General features: G+C 45.8%; 1 long non-coding RNA gene across 1 annotated transcript; it reads right to left on the minus strand.

The window, feature by feature from the left end:
• Nucleotides 1-261: 261 nt before the first annotated feature.
• LOC130378825 (uncharacterized) lies at nt 262-2,308 on the minus strand. The gene is made up of 3 exons (XR_008894948.1): nt 2,054-2,308; nt 1,781-1,878; nt 262-1,199 (listed from the first exon to the last, which is right to left on the minus strand). It is a non-coding gene; the product is annotated as an uncharacterized LOC130378825 (long non-coding RNA).
• Nucleotides 2,309-18,799: the final 16,491 nt, after the last annotated feature.

Below are 18,799 nucleotides of genomic sequence, written 5' to 3' on the forward strand. Positions count from 1 at the left end.
TTAGAGTGAGTGAGTGAGTGAGTGATTGTGTGTCTGTGTTTGTGTGTGCATCTGTGTCTGTTCAAGCATTTGTGTGTGTGTTTGTGTGTGCAAACATGTTGTAGTGTGTGAGTGTGTGCACAGACCTGAGCTGCCGCCCGGGACCCTCTTCAGGTGGTGGGGGTTCCGGGGGATGCTGTCCAGGTGGTGGTGGGACTCGGACCACATGCAGAGCTCGCTGCGCCGGGACCTCAGCCCCGTGGTCTGGTGGGGGGGGGACCAACCAAGGATCTGTTAGGGGCTGATCGTGGTCCCACGTCGACGCAGCCCAAGAGGGTCTACGGACCCCTCACGTCCTCGCGGACCCTCCTTGCGTCCACAGCAAGGGCCTGACGCGCGCCTCCCCGATACGTTAACCCTCCGTCGAGGCGACGCAGCAGCGAGGGCTGTGATTGGTCCGCTCGCTAAAAGCCGCCGCAGAACCGAAGCAGGTTCACGACTGCCTGGAAGCGTCTGCGGGTTCATCGTTGCGTCGATGTGGAACCATAATCAGCCCTTTAGCCGGTGGCTAATAAGCAATAGCATTGACCCCTCTCATGTAGGGGGCGGACGCAGAGACACTCAAAGCCCCGTACCCTGCAGGGCGAAGCACTCCTGGACGGAGAGGGGCGCCCCCAGGAGGGGGGGGGGGGGGGGGTCGGCCAGGACCTCCTCCCCTCCGGTCTCCTCCTCCATCATGTGACCACAGCCACAGCCCGACGAATTACAGTTTGCAATTCGTAAACACAGAGAAAGAGAGAGATTTGATTTAGATTTTTCAAAAACACATTTTTTTACAATCAACCGAGAGTACAATACATCAGGAAATGTGCTATTTGTTCAGTCTTTAAAAAATGTTGGTTTATCCAACAAAATCCTGTGCAAAGTGCAACTCATCATTTTCAACAAAGCAAATAATATTATTGTAACACCGGCGCTGTTTAAAAGCATCTACATCCCCAAACGCCTTATAAAACGTATACTCCAGCCAGACTCTGGCTCTGAGATGAGATGAACAACGGTCTTGGGGAACAAACAGCCGTTACCGTTATCAAAGACATCCGACGACTCGTTGGAACAGCCAGAGCTAAAGTCCCTCAGGCCCGTTTCGTCATTCCTCTCCTCTCTGTTTCAGTCGAGCTATCCGTTCACCAGCTCCACTGCACTGAGGCCTTCAGCAGCTTTGTGAGAGACAGCATAGAGGAGGTGGACCCCCGATGCGGTCACCTTAAACAACGGTCTCTCCTTCAATTCCAGACGACCCAGGACAGCGTCCATTGGGCTCCGGGGACGGGGGTTAAGGCTTATTCATTGGAGGCTTCTTTTATGTTAAAGGATGGTATGGATGTGTGAATGGTTTTACTATGTCTTATTTATCTTTATTTATATTCCTATTTATTAATTAATTTAAACTATTTTGCACTTATCTGCCAGCACCTATCTTTACCCTGTGTGTTTTTAATACTTCTTGCATGATTTTACCATGTTTTATGCTTTTACCATGTTATTTATATATATATATGTATATGTGTGTGTGCAATTTTGGGGTTCCTTTATTTTTCACCCATGACTTCTACTGAGATTGCAGCGTGCTCCTTTTTATTCCTATATTTTGTATAAATGTGCATGATTCACTATTAATGAGAGGATGTGTGTGTGTGTGTGTGTGTGTGTGTGTGTGTGTGTGTGTGTGTGTGTGTGTGTGTGTGTGTGTGTGTGTGTGTGTGTGTGTGTCTCTTGTTTTGCCCTCTACCCCCAGCACCTTGCCAGGGTTGACAGATGGTATAAACTCCTCTCCATCAAACCACGCAGACGAGAAGTTGCAGTTCACTCTTTATGGTGAGGTGAAGTAGGGTAAAACTGAGGAATGGAAGTACAGCATTTCAGTATGAGAATGACAGAATGCTGTAAAATTAGCTTAGCTACTAAGTTAGCTTGCTAACGTAAGAATATCCATCCATCTAATTTGTTTACAAAGTTTCCTTAATCTTATTATACATCAAACCCCCTTAACATATCAATACAGATAACGTACCAACGATGCTTACAAAGGCCAACTTGAAACCAGAGGAGACGCAATTATGAAGACGAGTGTGAGTACCATGCTTTCCGATCAAGTGAATGTAGTGTAATGGAGTGCAAGGAATGCATATCAGAACGTGTTCCAGAAAAATACCAAAGTTCGCCAGTAGATGGCATCACAGGACCATCAATAGACTGAATTACACTGAAGACTGAATTACACAGGAGAAAACATACATGTAACAGAACACATGTGTTTATATATATATATATATATATATATATATATATATATATATATACTCCTATGCGTGTGTGTGCGGGCGGGGTCCTCAGATCCCCCCTTTTATTTACTCTGATGTACTTTTCATCCTTTCCAATAGAAGTGTGTTTCTATGGGCCCGTTGGCTGTGTCACCGTCAGCAGTTACCAGGGACCGTCCTGCCGTCGCCTCTACCCACCACGGGACCACCACCCTCTCCGGCTACCCACCACGGGACCACCACCGTCACCGTCAGCTGGAGGCCTACCTACACCAATCGCACCAACACCACACAGCCACACTACCACGCACACAACAGACGCACGCTACCTCCCACACCTACATCCCGTTATAGACCCCCCAGCCTTCAGTATAGACCCCCACACTCCCACCATCACCACAATAGACCCACACACACATATCAAACCACAGAACACACCAGACCCACACCAACACACCCACACACACAACCAGTCAGACCACAAAGACCACCTCCACCATCCACCCGTTCACTCCTCCCACCACCACCAACACACACCCGGTACATTGCACCAGATGGCCCCACCCGTGGAAAAGACAAAGTATATTTTAAAATACTCCAGGCCCTGCACCACAGGGACACAGCGGACAGAGCGGTGTCCTCCCGGGAACTCCCCAGGGGGATGTTACGACAGGTCCACAAATGATCACACTTCATCAAACCCATCACCCACAGACACCACATCACAAAGAAATCATGACAACACCAACACCTGGATGCACAATGACATGTAGATCCTAAAAGAACACTACACACACACAATAGACCAACTCACACAAACACCCCAGCCCACCAACACACTCTCACTTAAGACCGCTACCAACCGGGCACACAAGAGATTGGGCCACAGACTATTACCCACCACCTTACATCAACTAGAACACACACTACTCCATACACCGTCCGCCCCTCACTCACCACTCATTACCAACCCACACCCCCTCAACCTACTCCCCCCCTCCCCCATACCGACCAGTCCCCATACCACCCCACCTCGAGCCTGGACCTTCCCCTCACCGACACCTCCACAGCCCACACTCAGCCACACAGATCCCCCCCCTCCCCCCTCCCTCTGCCTCCCCAACCAGCACCCACGCACACCCTAGATCACTCTATTTAGGCCCACGTCAGTCAGAAATCCTCCCACCAGTTGAACCTCTGTCTCAGAGGACCGAGCAACAACCAACACACCACCATACACCACCCTCTCTCCAGAGTTCCCCCTCACTCCATCCAGACACTTGCATCCAACCACTCCCACTCCCAACCTACGCCACTCAACAGCTACATAGTCACTGATCTCAGTCCCCTACTAGAAACTCCCCACGACACCTTCACCACTCAGCCTGACAACATACACTGGACACCAAACACAGCACAACACATCCTGGGACTGTAAGCTCCCCGGGGTCCGGGGCCCTGGACCCTGACTACATCATGCAATCCCAATCTGAAGCCCCCTCTAATAACACCAAGTCTCCTCCGCTGTCCGTCCAGTCCACGAGCACACCCTTCACAGCGCACTGTGCAGCTTAGACTCCACCGCGTCCTTAATTCGGCCTCGTTAAGTCCCCTCACCATCACTCCCGAGCGCCGACGGCCGAGTGGAACCACCGACCCGAAGCCTCGACCGAACAAGACGATGTTCAAAAGGACCAGACACGATCCTACGGGCATAAAGTTAGGGATTGGACTATTTGATCCATCCAGCCCGTAGTGATCATCGGTGACTCAACCCTGAGTCGGTTCCTTCCCCACACTCACACAGACGTCCACATGGAGAGTTATCCCGGTGCCAAATAGCAACACGTCACACAGGTCTGAGATAAACATCCAAGATCCACACCAAGATTCTGGTGCTCTCTCTGGGCCTCAACCACAGGGACAGCCTGTTGGAGCCGGCCGCCAGGACCCCCACAACAACCTCACCGGCCCCCGCGGGGCCCTGCTCCCTCTGGGTTCCCCTGGGGCCCTCACCAGCCCTGGAGGTGAGGGCCCCACTCTCTCAGGCCTCTCTCTCTCTCTCTCTCTCTCTCTCTCTCTCTCTCTCTCTCTCTCTCTCTCTCTCTCTCCTCTCTGTCTCTGTCTCTGTCTCTGTCTATCTCTCTCTCTCTCCCCCCCTCTCTCTCTCTCTCTCTCTCTCTCTCTCTCTCTCTCTCTCTCTCTCTCTCTCTCTCTCTCTCTCTCTCTGTCTCTCTCTCGCTCTCTCTCGCTCTCGCTCTCGCTCTCTCTCTCTGTCTCTCTCTCCCCCTCTCTCTCTCTCTCCCCCTCTCTCTCTCTCTCTCCCCCTCTCTCTCTCTCTCTCTCCCCCTCTCTCTCTCCCCCCCCCCTCTCTCTCTCTCTCTCTCTCTCTCTCTCTCTCTCTCTCTCTCTCTGTCTCTGTCTCCCCCTCTCTCTCTCTCTCTCCCCCTCTCTCTCTCTCTCTCCCCCTCTCTCTCTCTCTCTCTCTCTCTCTCTCTCTCTCTCTCTCTCTCTCTCTCTCTCTCTCTCTCTCTCTCTCTCTCGCTCCCCCCGCTGAGAAGAGGGAGACCCCCCCACCCATCTACGAGGCTACACACACATACACACACACACACACACACACACACAAACATCGAACACACACGCACAAACACACACACACACACACGTACTTACATAAACAGACACACACACAATAACACGCACGTACACACACACACACACACAGTCTTAGCGTGTCATGATGTAACCCCCGTCATGGCCCCCCCAGCGTCTAACGTAGCGCTGTTTGACTCAACATGGCCGCTCTGACGGCTGCAGACTCAAACGCTTCACTCTGTTTCTACTGGTTTAAGCCTGCGCCCCTGGAAGACGGTTAACTATTGAACACGTTAGCATCGTTCATTTTTGTTATTTAACACCCACACAAACACACACACACCCACACGCACACACACACGCACAGTTCTGGGAAGTCTAATTCAGTCACTGTGGTGAAAGGATGAATTAGGTTGTACAAACCTACCTTGAAGGAACCTTTCATTATGTGTCCATTCAGTGGGGTTGGGTTGGTGTGGGGTCTCTTTCTCTTTTCGCCTGCTTGTTGTGGTGTGTTGAGCACCAAAGGCTCTTCAACCATTCAACACCTCCGCCACACACACACACACACACACACACACACACACACACACACACACACACACACACACACACACACACACACACACACACACACACACACACACACACACACACACACACACACACACACACACACACACACACCTGTGTCTCCTTCACCCTAATCCTGTTGGCCAGAAGGTGAACTGCACCGAGATGGATTCACCGCCTCTTGGTTAAAGGTTGTATTAGCGATTCTGGTTGCCCTGACTTCCGTTGCGAGATTCCAAAAAAACAGAGCCAGCTAGCCCCTCCCTCCTATGTTTTGAAAATGATCATGGACGTGCATTTTCATGAACGTGCATGAAAATGCGACAGGAATTTGTAGCTACCACTTCGTGTGCACAAGCGCGAAACACCACAACACCCACCCCTTGTCTGTGACTGGTTGGAACACTGTTTATTTTGATTTTGAGGCGTTGGTAGTACCATTTGTTCCTGTGTGCGATCTCGTAGCCTAGGCTGCCTAGAGAGACGCGTTTTTTTGACAGCCTGCTTATGGGACGGGCAGCTAGCGGATCGTGAGGAAAAAGCAGATTAATGTGATACTTTATGTTTCAATCAGAATCGCTGATACAACCTTTAATATGAATAAAATTAGGGCTATCAAATTAACGCGTTAATTTCGATTAATTAATCACAGAAAAAAAGAAAAAAAAAACATTAATCGCACTTCTATAGTGCCCTTTGACCCGGTGCGTCATTTGCGTTGAAACAAAATGGAGGCAGACGAGAAGACGCTGCTCGGCCCCGTGCACGGAAAGTTCAAGTTTAAACTCCCGGACGGAACTGTAGACAGCAACACCGTTATCTGCAATCTCTGTAGTAAGGAATTTTCCTATCACCGGAGTTCATCAACCCTTAAATATCAACTCAACGCAAAACGTTTGGTAGAAAGCTCGCAGGTACGAGCTGCCACAGCCCCTGAAGCTGGCGCTAGCAGCCAGCCTCGTCAAGACACACTCGACTGAGATGCATTGAATCTTGAGTGAGATGGAAATGCTATTAATTTGATCTTAATATGTTAATGAAAGACATGTTTTAAATAAAAGAGACATTTATCTTTAAAGTCTATTATGTGAATTATTCATTGAATCACGAGGGAGACCGGGGGAGGGAGGGAGACGGGGGAGGAGGGGGAGACGGGGAGAGAGAGACAGAGAGAGACGGGGAGAGAGAAAGAGAGACAGAGAGAGATTGTCCGGCCGTCTGTCTGTGCATATAATACAACGTGGGCCTAAATGGAGTGAGTAATACAATAACATTTAATGTTTTATTTATAATTTCTGATTAATATATTATTATTCTTAAGGCACTTATGGAAGCATTATTCGCTAATAAAACAAGAAATCATCGACTGAACACACGAGAACATTCAGTTGGATCCACGGAGTTGTTTATTACAATTATGCTTCATTAACAAATAAGACAGAAAAATAGTCCCTTACATGTGCACAATAAACACGAGGACTAAAACAATAGAAGCAGCAGACTTTACAAATCATCAACAGGTGAGCACGTATCTTTAATAACTGAACATATTCAGCGGCCGTTTTGTTCCGAAAAATCAAAATTCAGTCTTAAGTAATCCACAACATGCAACACTATGCCATAAACCTCTTGGTTATTATGAATAAATATTAAATCTGCTTTAAATGAGGTTGTAAATCAGGATTATGATAAAAATGATGTCAGAGCCCTTAAGACCAAAATTGGTGCCGTCTGAAATTATACAAACATTGACCATCAATAGGTATTTTATGTACAATTCAAGAGAGATCTTAAGCCTTTTCATGGTTTATCATGCTATACTTCAAAGAAGAGAGAGAGAGAGAGAGAGAGAGAGAGAGAGAGAGAGAGAGAGAGAGAGAGAGAGAGAGAGAGAGAGAGAGAGGGGAGAGAGAGAGAGAGAGAGAGGGAGAGAGAGAGAGAGAGAGAGAGGGGAGAGAGAGAGAGAGAGAGAGAGAGAGAGAGAGAGAGAGAGAGAGAGCGAGAGAGAGACACAGAGAGAGAGAGACACAGAGAGAGAGAGAGAGACACAGAGAGAGAGAGAGAGAGAGAGAGACACAGAGAGAGAGAGAGAGAGAGACACAGAGAGAGAGAGAGAGAGAGACAGAGAGAGAGAGAGAGAGAGAGAGAGAGAGAGAGAGAGAGAGAGAGAGAGAGAGGGGGAGAGAGAGAGAGATTTTGATTTTTGAAAATGACTTTATTGTTACATTTCTTAAATTACAATGGTTGTTTCTTTTTTTCTTTTTCTTTTTTAAAGCTACATTAGCTTTACCAAAACAGATATACTAACCTATACCATGTAAAAAGTGTAACTCGCCATCAACAAAAGAAAATAAAACACCATCAACATCCCAAATGTTTTTAAAAGAATCCAGATCTTTCATCTGTTCGTAATACTTAAAATCTAGTAAAATCCTTGCTTTTACCAAACCCTTAAAAGTTGCAACACACTCTTTAGCTTGACCACTGTCTATTTTCTGCTTTCTACTATAATAGATCGCAAGTTTTGCTTGCCCAAACAAGAAATTAATCACTCTCCCTTTTTTCTTTTTCATCTTGCCATATGAAAAACAAAAAATAAAAACCTGCTCGCTAAACTTCTCTCCAAAGGAATTTAACAAACTTCTAAGCAGAGTAAATAACGGTGTCAATCTGCAACAATATAAAAAACAGTGAAAAATTGTCTCTCTAAAAGAACAAAATGGGCATGTATCTAAAACGGCAGGGTTTAAAATAGATATGAAAGCATTCACTGCAATTATCCCATGTAGTACTCTCCAATGAAGATCACCAATGTTTTTAGCCAACGGTGGCTTGTACAACATGCCCCAGGCAGGTTTTGTCTCTCCTTTGACCCTGAAATGTTCTCTCCAGGGCGTATCCTTTCTAGTCTTTAGCTTCCCTTTGTTCACAGCTTTAACACACACTTTATACAGAGTTTTCCCCTTAATACAGTCAAGTGCCATCCACTCCTTACTCCCCACCTCCAGAAGAGGGCTCAGCTCCTCAGAAACTGTTAGTTTGGCCTTAATAGCCAACCGCGGAAAAGGGTCATTCTGATCTGGTATCTTCAGTCCATTACTCCAGTCTTTCAGTAGGTTATGTTCCTCTTCTGACACCGTATTCCTTAGGCTTGCAAGGAGTTGTTCCGTGATGCGAAGTGAGTGGATCTCCAGTTTGGCAGCCAGTGCCATTGTGTCAGCTATATTCCCTCCAGTCAGTTGTACAAAGGTTTTCACTGTCACCACACCACATCTGATTAGAGATCCAGGTGGCCAGGGAATCTCCAACCGTGCTCCTTTTAGAATTGGCTCCCGAAGAAGCCAATGAAGTGATGGATTAGAGTCCAAAGCAGTTTTATCAATCATATTCCACATTTTAAAAACGCTCACATAGAAAAGTGGCAAATATTTAAGATTAAAGAAAGATGAGTCAAGAAAGCAAAACTCCCTACCAAAGTTCAAATTCCCAACTCGACCTAAAATCAATTCGGCAACTGACCTCCATGGTAAGGCTGGTGGCCCATAAAGGAGACTTTTTAAAAACTCTAGTCTGAAAGCTCCCTTCCTACTTTCAAGGTGGACTAAACCCTGCCCTCCCTCTTCTTTAGATAAATATAAAACATCTTGTGGTATCCAGTGCAACTTATCCCAAAAGAAATCTAGAATAATGCCCTGAATCCTTGCTAAAAGACCAGCTGGGGGGTCTAAAACGCTAAGTCGATGCCATAATACAGGTGCCACAAGATTGTTAGCAATAATGGTGCGCCCCCTAAAAGACATACGAGGTAAGAGCCATCTCCATTTCTTAAAAGTGCCTTGCATTCTTTCCACCACTCCTTCCCAGTTCTTTATGGCCATTGACTCATCCCCCAAATGAACTCCCAAGTACTTGATGCCATTTGTGCCCCATAAAAGCCCTTCAGGTAGTTTTGGTCTTTCTCTTTGCCATTTTCCTACAATTAATGCAGTACTCTTAGCCCAATTCACTTTTGAGGATGATATTTTCCCATAAAGCTCCACAATATGGGTCAATGCTTGGACATCACTATCCTCCCTAATAGCTACAATAACATCATCTGCGTATGCAGAGAGAAGAAATGGAGCAATACCATCAACTACCCTGACCCCTCTCATCTCTTTCCTAAGTCTACACAGTAAGGGTTCGATTGCAATTGAGTAGAGCATACCCGAGACACTACAACCCTGTCGAATACCCCTGCCAATACTGAAAGGAGCACTTAACCCACCGTTGACTTTCAATACACTTTCAACCCCACTATAGAGCACCCTGATCATAGCAATAAAACCAGGGGAGAAACCAAAAGCCTCCAACACTTTCCAGAGGTATTGGTGCTCCACCCAGTCAAATGCCTTCTCCTGGTCCAAAGAAATAAAACCAAGCTGGAGATCCAATGAGTTGGAGATGTCCAAATAGTCTCGAATTAACACAATGTTATCTCTAATCGATCTGCCAGGGACGCAATAGGACTGGTCTACATGAACAACCTGATCCATCACGTCCCTCAGACGATTTGCCAATGCTTTCGAGATAATTTTGTAATCAGTACACAGTAAACTTACTGGCCTCCAGTTTTTAACCTCACAGAGGTCACCTTTTTTAGGTAGAAGAGTGAGGACAGCTCTCCTGCAACTAAGAGGAAGACAACCTTTCTCCATACTGTCATTTAAAACAGCCAGAAGATCTTCCCCTAGAAAGGACCAAAAAGCCTTGAAAAACTCCACAGGAATGCCATCGATCCCTGGTGCTCTGCCCTTTTTCATGCCCTCTAGTGCAAACGTTAGCTCCTGCATTGAAATAGGTTGTCCCATTTCAGCTCTTTTTTGCTCAGATATCTGGGGTAGGTTACTGAGAAAAAGGGTTAGACCGTCTGGGTTGTCGCGGTATTCACAGGTGTATAATTTAGAGAAGAACTCTGCAGCTCTTCTCCTAATATCAGATGATTCTGTGAATTCGCATCCATCAGCAGATCTAAGACAGTGGATGAGACGGCTCTGTCCATTCTTTTTCTCTAAATTAAAAAAGAATCTTGAGGGAGCATCCATCTCCGCAATATTCTGGAACCTAGACCGGATCAAAGCTCCCTGTGCTTTGATCCCCAACAGATCCGCCAACTTGGCTTTTTTAGCTTTAAGTGCATGCATCTGACCTCGATCTCCTGTGGATCCGTATATAGTCTGGAGTTCCACAATACCAATCTCTAGATCTTTGATTGATCTGAGGGCGTCTCTAGTGACGTTAAAAGTGTACTGATTACAAAATTGTTGGATTTGTATCTTGCCAATATCCCACCATTGTTGAAGAGAGCTATATTTCGCCTTCTCCAACTTCCAGGTGCTCCATAGATAAATAAAACATTTCCTAAAATGCCCATCATTTAATAAATCTATATTAAAATGCCAGTATGCGCTCTTAGGTTTGACCCCACTAATAAAAACAGTGCCAATTACCATAAAATGATCTGAAAAACCTACTGGTGACATAAAACATGATTTAAAAAACGGGATGTGATGTCCATAACAATAAAAACGGTCAAGCCTCGCTAGTGATAAAACCTTATCTCTGCAGTGGGACCAGGAATATTCTCTTTCAGTACTATGTTTAGAACGCCACACATCCTCCAGATCATAGCTTTCAACTATTCGCTTTAAAATTCGCCTTGACTGCAGATGTGGTTCAATGTGATTCCTGTCCAAATCACTAATGGTGCAGTTAAAATCACCGCCGACTATTAAAAAATCGGTTGAGTTGCAGGCTTCTAAAGTGCTTGATAATTTATCTAAAAACACTAGTCTATCCCTTTGCAAAACTGGTGAGTAAATATTTAAAAACACTATCGTGTTTTTTTCATATTTTGCAGTGACTTTTAGGAGCCGACCCCTAACAACTTCTTCATAATCAAAAGAAATTGGTAAAAATGAACTCGAAAAAAGTATTGCAACTCCCCCAGACACTGAACTCAAATGGCTAAAAACCACCTGCCCACCCCATTCTCTCTGCCATTCAACCTCAATGTTCTTGCTGCTGTGTGTTTCTTGGGTAAAAGCAATGGCAATTTGTTTTGTTTTCAGGACTTCATACAGCAAATTCCTTTTCTTAACGTCCCTTGCCCCATTTACATTTAAAGACGCAATCCTAAAACTACTCATGTTTATAAAAAATGTTGAAAACAAGAGGCAACGTATCAATAGTGTAAGCCTGTATCCACTCAACAGGTTGTTATTTACTGTTTGGCCATTCATCTTCATCATTTTTTTGCAGCTTTCGCACCAGTTTCCTCAGCCTATATACCTCTGTCTCTACAAGACCATCACCGCCCTTCTGTCTAATTAGTTTCCGCACAGTCCCAATTAACAGCAAACGATTAGGAAAATAATCTTCAACCACAACGTCTCTTTTACCTTTAGTTCTTTCCAAAAACGTTCTAACTTGATCTAGACTATATCCCTGTCTCCCCTGTCCATCTGGAACTGGTCTTTCTGGAAGAGACGAGTCTGAGAAATCCCTCTCACTATCTGATGTTGTTTCATCTTCAATTGTCCGTTTTTTTGTAGGCCCAGGAGTAGCTTTCCCTTTATCTTTTTTTTGCTTTCTCTTGGTGGGTGGAACTTTAAGAAGCGTACCATCCTCCTGTACCATTATTTGATCCTCATTAAACGAATCCCCCGTCATGTCCACAAGACTTGTTTCCGCAATGCTTTGAGACTGAATTTGCTCGTCTGACTTTGGATCAACACTGTTTGAAATATTCACGATTTCAAAACGAATAGGTGCACTGCTGTTATCGGTCTCCGCCACCTCAGCCTGATGCTCCGTCTCCAGACCTCCACCGACCACTAACAACCCGCTACCGCTCGCCGCTTCAGGCAGAGCCCTTTGCCCCGCCGGCTCCACCGGCCCCGCCGGCTCCACCGGCTCCACCGGCCCCGGCGGCTCCACCGGCCCCGGCAACGGCGCAGTCACTTTATCCGGGCAGCTGCGCACAGCGTGACCTGCCTGACCACATCCGAAGCATTTCATTGCTTCTGTAGTCGCATAAATCGTGTAATCAAAACCATCAATTTTAAACCTCAAAGCCAAATTCAATTCATCACTTCCTGCCTTAAGGATCATATACACGTATCTCCTGAATGACACTGCGTGTTTCAGTTTAGGCGATTTGCAACCCGAAGACATCATCTTTATAGCAGACACAAGCTGCCCATGACGGGACAATTCCCTTTCCAAAGCCTCATCGCTTATAAAGGGAGGCAAATTAGAAAGAACAACTCTTTTTGAGGGATTATTAAGCGGAAAAACCGCAGTTTGCGTGTTTCTCAAAACGATGCCACGTTCGACCGGGGTGTTAACTTTATCTATGGCGTCTAGAAACATAACTACAGCGCCATTCATTCTAGACAATGCCTTAATACTATCACAGCCCACCACCTCACCAGCCGCTAACCCACATTCCTCCACCGAAAACTCCACGCCGACCGGCACCTTAACGCCATGCCGGCGCGAGAGATTTCTCAAACCCGTGTTCATTTTTTTTGCACAACCAACAACCAGCTTACCGCTGGCTGCCGCCGAATTTTTAAAAACCTAGAAACAGTGCTCAAACGTGCTTGTGACAATAATACAAAAATAAAAGTGAAAAAGTATGTAAAAACCAAACCTTTAGAGAAAACAGTCGCGCTCCGACACCACACTCTCAACAAACGCTCACGCATGCGCACGAGAGAGAGAGAGAGAGAGAGAGAGAGAGAGAGAGAGAGAGAGAGAGAGAGAGAGGGGGAGAGAGCGAGAGACAGAGACAGAGAGAGAGAGAGAGGGGGAGAGAGAGAGAGAGAGAGAGAGAGAGAGAGAGAGAGAGAGAGAGAGAGAGAGAGAGAGAGGGAGAGAGCGAGAGACAGAGAGAGAGAGAGAGAGAGAGAGAGAGAGAGAGAGACACAGAGAGAGAGAGAGAGAGAGAGAGAGACACAGAGAGAGAGAGACACAGAGAGAGAGAGAGAGAGAGAGACACAGAGAGAGAGAGAGAGAGAGACACAGAGAGAGAGAGAGAGAGAGAGAGAGAGAGAGAGAGAGAGACAGAGAGAGAGAGAGAGAGAGAGAGAGAGAGAGAGAGAGAGAGAGAGAGAGAGAGAGAGGGACACAGAGAGGGAGCGGCCCCGCCGACCCCCCTCAGCACCCTTCTTGTGTGTGTGTGTGTGTGTGTGTGTGTGCGTGCGTGCGTGTGTGTGTGGTGTGTGGTGTGTGGTGTGTGTGTGTGTGTATTTCACAATATATTCTCAGCCAGGGCAACATGTCTGTATTTGGGGGGATGGCTCTGTGGGGGAAACTCCCCGGCCGTCCGAGCAGCCTTGAAACACCACATCCCCATCAGGTCAAACAGTTTAGAACGCCCTGGACCAGAGATCTGAAGGGCTTCGCAGGCTGCTTCTTAAAGGACACCCCCTGACCCTAGCCCCCCAAAGGGCAGGAAAACCCCCCCTAATGTCAGGGAACCTGGAGAATGAACCCAGAAGAGGGATCCCTCTCCAGGGATGGTAGGAGTGCAATAGGAGACGTAATAATGTGCAGATGTAATGGTAGCATAACAAGTGCTATCTGAGAGATATCCTCTATCCATCGCTATCTCTAGTCTTTATAGTGCAACACTTAAAAGCCGTTGCTTTAGTTATTTCAAGATTTCGTTTATATGTACTCAAAGGATTTTTTAAGTACGCAGAGAGAGAGAGAGAGAGAGAGAGAGAGAGAGAGAGAGAGAGAGAGAGAGAGAGAGAGAGAGAGAGAATTTCAAGATCTCATACAGGAGTTTCTGGCTGCCCTTTATGTCTTTCTGTCCTTTATCGATACTGGTATCAATCTGCTCTCAGAATAACCACCAACCTCCAGGAAAGACAAACTCCTCCTCATCTACCAGAGTGGTGTGCACAAGGCCTTACAGAGTGAGAATGGACACCTGGACTTGTTCCTCCGCTTCCTCCTGGGCCTGACTGAAGTCCAGTTCTCTGTGGTTTCCCCGATAAAGAGACTAAAAATGTACAAACCTGGCGATCGGAGACTGCTTATTGCAAAAGTCATCCTGGCTCGCGATTCTCTTTCAAAGCGCAGAAGAGATGAGAGAGGAGAGGGAGAGACAGGGGAGAGTAGAGAGAGAGAGAGAGAGAGAGAGAGAGAGAGAGAGAGAGAGAGACTCTGTAGGGTAACTTAATCAAGTAAATATTTTAATGAGACAGTTTCCTTAAGTATTATAAGATATGAGTGACTTAAATGACTTATTGACTTATTATAGCATTGTTAACATAATGTTAATGTGAATGTCATGAATGTTGTTCATCATTTCGGGCATCTGGCAAGGATGCCCACTAGGCGCCTCCCTTGGGAGGTGTTTCAGGCACGTCCAGTGGGGAGGAGACCTCGGGGAAGACCCAGGACTAGGTGGAGAGTGAGTGAGTAGATCAGGAAAGTCTCTCTCGCTCTCTCTCTCTCTCTCAGATGCTCTTTCTTTACAGCTTTGGTGACACTGATACACACACACACACACACACACACACACACACACACACACACACACACACACACACACACACACACACACACACACACACATTCATTTGACTTTTGCAGGAAAGTCAGTACAAAAGCATTTAGAAACCACCACTGGACTCGGAGATGAGGTGAAATACTGTGGGGTCCCACTGACCGTCCTTAGCGTCCTAACCCTAACCCTGACCCTGACCCTGAACCTAACCCTAACCCTGACCCTGACCCTAACCCTAACCCTGACCCTGACCGTCCTTAGCGTCCTAACCCTAACCCTAACCCTTACCCTGACCCTGAACCTAACCCTGACCCTAACCCTGACCCTAACCCTGACCGTCCTTAGCGTCCTAACCCTGACCCTGAACCTAACCCTAACCCTAACCCTCACCCTGACCCTAACCCTGACCGTCCTTAGCGTCCTAACCCTAGGGTTGCCAACTTTCAGAAATTAAAATAAGGGACGCTCACCACGGGCCCGACTCCTGTGGGGCGGGGGCCGGCGCCCGCAGCAGTGGTATGTTTTATTTTGTGCTGGTGTTTTTAGTAAGGGTGATCAAGAAAGGAATTAGTCATACTTAAAGCTTGAAATGCTTTATTATCACATAACATTCTCTTATAAAGTGCAGTCAATTAAATCTTGAATGAAATCTCTTTGTGTGGCGTGTGCAGCAATGAACTTTTAAAATATAAACTAAATAAACTGAGAACTTCATGTTACTTTTTAAGTGCATAACTATAGGGACTCTCTTTGAACATTTTTACAAAAAAAAACAGTACAAATAAACAACAAAAACACTTATAAACGTATTTAAAAAAAGAGTGCAAAACATTACTCCTTCCCTCAACATTACTCCTCCCCTCAAAACTGTTACTTCTTTTTCCAGGTGTACTTCTTGTTACTCCTTGTAGCACTGAGTAACTCTTTGTCTTTCAAAGCGCTGTTGTAAAACTCTGAACAGGACTGCTCAAAGTTGAGAGTGATCAGCAGCTCACTTCTCATGAGCTCTGTGGAGCACCTATTCCTGCAGACTAGTCACTCCATTTGTTGGCCATTCTGGAGAAGATCCTTTCCACACATCCAGTGGATGCTGGGATGCTCAGGATGTGTCTGGTGATAGACAGCATGTTTGGCAGGTCAGCTACTCGAAAGAGAGCCACCAACCTGGCAGCCACACCTTTGGACTTCCATTCATCTTCAGCATCTTCTTTGAGCCTCTTCAGAATGGGTTTTGATGTGGAGCATTCATCATAAAGTTCATCCATGTTGACTTTATGGATGACGTTGAGCTTGGTGGTCACCCTCTCAATGTCAGTAAAGGTCATGGTGCCATGGTGCAGAGAGAGAGGTTGCAGTGAGAACAACCAGTAGTCTTCCGAAAAGTTGAACCATTTCTCAACATATGAGAGTGCTGTGTTGAGGAATACAGTAAAATCTGCCCTTGCCATGTCAGCATCAAGTGGACGGAGACGCTGCAGCTTCAATTTAGTTAAGTAGCCATAGAACTGTTAATCTCGTCTCTGTGTGAGCTTTTGCTTGAAGTTTTCCATGATGGAATATAACTCAACACAGGTGGTTTCATCACTCTCCAGCTTCTTTACAACTTCCTCAAAGAGAGAGAGGATATTATTGCAGAAAAGAAGGTAAACCTCCACAATGTCTCCATCTTCCTCAGTTGAGTCCTCACTGAAATTTAACAATGCTCGAAGTTGTTTGGGACACTCCTCCCCCCAGGCTGATGAAGTACGATTTCAGTGCAATCCAGGTTTGCATTAGCCGGGTGATGGCTGGATTAAGGGAGAGCCACCTGGTTGTGACATGTCGCAGAATTTCCTGGAACGCAACATCACAAAACCTACAAAACTCTTGAGTGATTCTCTTCGTTTGGCAGATGTGGAAAAGAAGGCATAGACCTTCAGCACAACATTTTCCACATCTACAGTGAGCTGGTCAAGAGCATGCTTCACTGAGTTGTGCAAAATATGGGCATGGCAGTTTCCTTGCAGCAGATCTTTTATTACTTCTTCCAGTTGGTGAAGACAGAGTCTTGAATTCCATAATTCACATTTGTGTTGTCTGCAGTGCACTAAATGCTGTCACATGATCCAACGATAAGCCAAATTTGTCAAGCGACTGCTCAATTGAGAGCTACAATCCCAGCAGCGGACTCATCTGCATTTTCAATGAAATCCCAGCATTTTGTTGGTGACCCCGCATTCTGGACTGAAGTATTGAACAGCAAGGGGGAACATCTTCCTGTTGCCTTTATTTGATGCATCTGTCTGAATGGAAAATGGGAGGGGTTTATCTGATGTTAGGGCCTTAAGAACATCAGCCACTACCTTTGGAGCAAGGACATCTTTAACCACTGCCTCTGCCTTTGTTCTCCCTATACATTTTTTTTTACAATTTTTGAATCCAGGAGAATCTTTTGATTCAGTTTATGTGCACAGTCAACACTGTTGTAGCTGAGGTTGTGTCTGACTGTGTGGTACACCCAGGGCTGTAGTGGAGGGTAAACGCACGTAAACGCCGTTTACGCACCTCTGGAATTTAGGAAATAGCGTTTACGCACCTCTAAATAGCGTTTACGCACCTCTAAGTTCCCTGTGCCTTGTATTCTGCCGTTGGAATAATCGGAAATAAATTCAGCATCACTTTAAAACACCTAAGACTAGGTTTCATATTGTTGAACAAACAAACGCTGTAATCTGAATCATTTTCATCTGCGCTAGGCCTATGCTATTATGGTCTGTGACCCTCCAATCAGTGCCTTGCGGCTGCGGCAGCGACACCAATCAGGATCCAGGAAAATATGTAAACAGGAAGTATGTAAACACATGGCCCTGCGCGTTGTGGATTATCATGCCTGCCTAACCTGTCATTAATTAGCCATGGATATCAGGCGATTTTTGAAGAGACCTTCGAGTGCTCCCACTCCAACAGATGCCCGAAAAAGGCCTCAAGTACAAAGTAAGACTGAAGATGATCAATTCACATGAGTTGTTTTTGTGATTTATAAATCAATTTTACTTGACAAACTATTAAGTGACTACGAGCATTCAGATTGGCCAATGCGTAGTCATGCTATCCGTGTACTGCCCACGTCAAAATGAGTGAAAGTCATTCAGAGTTTTACTATCCATATTAAACTTCCGGTTTCGGCGTATCAACTTCGCTATAGCTTGGTCGCTATGTTAAAGCCTCAATTTGGAGATGCAAGGTTGGCGGTTGCAGCCGTGGGCTCCGCGGCTGAACCGTGGATCGGGCGGATGACGCGACAAAAAAATATATTTTAATTAAATTCGGGCGGTTGGCGGTTAAACCAATAAAAAAATAAATATTTATAAATATTTGTATTTTATATATTATAAATATTTTATTTTATTATTTATTTTCTTTAAAGTTATTTTCCCACCAAACTGGCCTGTTCCCTGGAGGAGCCAGTAAGGGGAATCCAAGTTGAAACAACTTGCCCAAAGGTTTAGACTTGATGACAGAAAAATTCTTGAAGGATATAGGGATTTTAAGGATAACTCAAGCATCATTCCAGAAAACCTTGCACCACTCCTGAATATCGACCATCTCATTCCAGTTAGCACTGCTGAGTGTGAGAGGGGGTTCAGCTTAATGACCATCATAGTGTGCCCCCTGAGATGCAGTCTGCACTTGGTCACAGTGTCGTCCTTGATGTTTATTCAACTGAATGGCCCACCACTCAGCCACCACAAAGTTCAATCCAACACGTATGAGAAGTCCT

This window comes from Gadus chalcogrammus, unplaced genomic scaffold (genome assembly GCF_026213295.1).
Source record: "Gadus chalcogrammus isolate NIFS_2021 unplaced genomic scaffold, NIFS_Gcha_1.0 GACHA103, whole genome shotgun sequence".
In the NCBI taxonomy this organism is placed as follows: Eukaryota; Metazoa; Chordata; class Actinopteri; order Gadiformes; family Gadidae; genus Gadus; species Gadus chalcogrammus.